Raw genomic sequence first — 1,499 nt, 5'->3', positions numbered from 1 at the left:
TTTTTCTTGAAAAACGGAGACAACAAAGGCTCCAAACCTCTTTGAACATCATCATTGGTTAATGCAGGATGCAACTATGCATTAAAACAATATTGTCATATTTTTTGAAATTTTCTCAAAATCAATGTGTTAACCTTTTCGAAAATATTGAGTTTTTGGTAAATAATTTATATATTGAAGCCTATAATCTTTATTGTTGTTTTAAAATTTCTAACCACATTCTACATTTGTATTAATGTATTTTAAGTTATTTTTCATGGTATATGATAATCGTTATATTTTTTATCAATTAATTTAGTAAAACTTCGTAATACTCCCTAAATCGATGAAATAACTACTATTAAATAACTATTTTCTTGAAAAACGGAGACAACAAAGGCTCCAAACCTCTTTGAACATCATCATAGGTTAGTGCAGGATGAAACTATGCACTAAAACAATATTGTCATATTTTTTGAAATTTTCTCAAAATTCATGTGTTAACCCTTTCGAAAATATTGAGTTTTTGGTATATACTAAAGCCTATAATCTTTACTGTTGTTTTAAAATTTCTAACCACATTCTATATTTGTATTAATGTATTTTAAGCTCTTTTTCATGCTATATGAGAATCGTTATAATTTTTTTATCAATTAATTTAGTAAAACTTCGTAATACTCCCTAAATCGATGAAATAACTATTTTCTTGAAAAAAGTAGACAACAAAGGCTCCAAACCTCTTTGAACATCATCATATGTTAATGCAGGATGCAACTATGCATTAAAACAATATTGTCATATTTTTTGAAATTTTCTCAAAATCCATGTGTTAACCCCTTCGAAAATATTGAGTTTTTGGTAAATACTTTATATACTTAAAGCCTATTATTTTTAGTTTTTTTTAAAAATTTCTAACCACATTCAACATTTGTATTAATATATTTCAAGCTCTTTTTCATGGTATACAGGAATCGTTATATTTTGTTTATCAATTAATCTAGTAAAACTTCATAATACTCCCTAAATCGATGGAATAACCACTATAAAATAATAATTTTCTTGAAAAACGGAGACAACAAAGGCTCCAAAACTCTTTGAACATCATCATATGTTTGTGCAGGATACAACTATGCATTAAAACAATATTCTCATATTTTTTGTAATTTTCTCAAAATCCATGTGTTAACCCCTTCGAAAATATTGAGTTTTTGGTAAATACTTTATATATTGAAAGCCTATAATCTTTAGTGTTGTTTTAAAAATTTTAACCACATTCTACATTTGTATTTATGTATTTTAAGCTCTTTTTCATGGTATACGGAAATCATTATAATTTGTTTATCAATTAATTTAGTAAAACTTCATAATACTCCCTAAATCTATGGAATAACTATTTTCTTGAAAAAAGGAGACAACAAAGGCTCCAAACCTCTTTGAACATCGTCATAGGCTAGTGCAGGATGCAACTATGCATTAAAACAATATTTTCATATTTTTTGAAATTTTCTCAAAATCCATGT

This window comes from Brassica rapa, chromosome A01 (assembly GCF_000309985.2).
Source record: "Brassica rapa cultivar Chiifu-401-42 chromosome A01, CAAS_Brap_v3.01, whole genome shotgun sequence".
In the NCBI taxonomy this organism is placed as follows: domain Eukaryota; kingdom Viridiplantae; phylum Streptophyta; class Magnoliopsida; order Brassicales; family Brassicaceae; genus Brassica; species Brassica rapa.
This window is presented reverse-complemented; position numbering follows the sequence as displayed.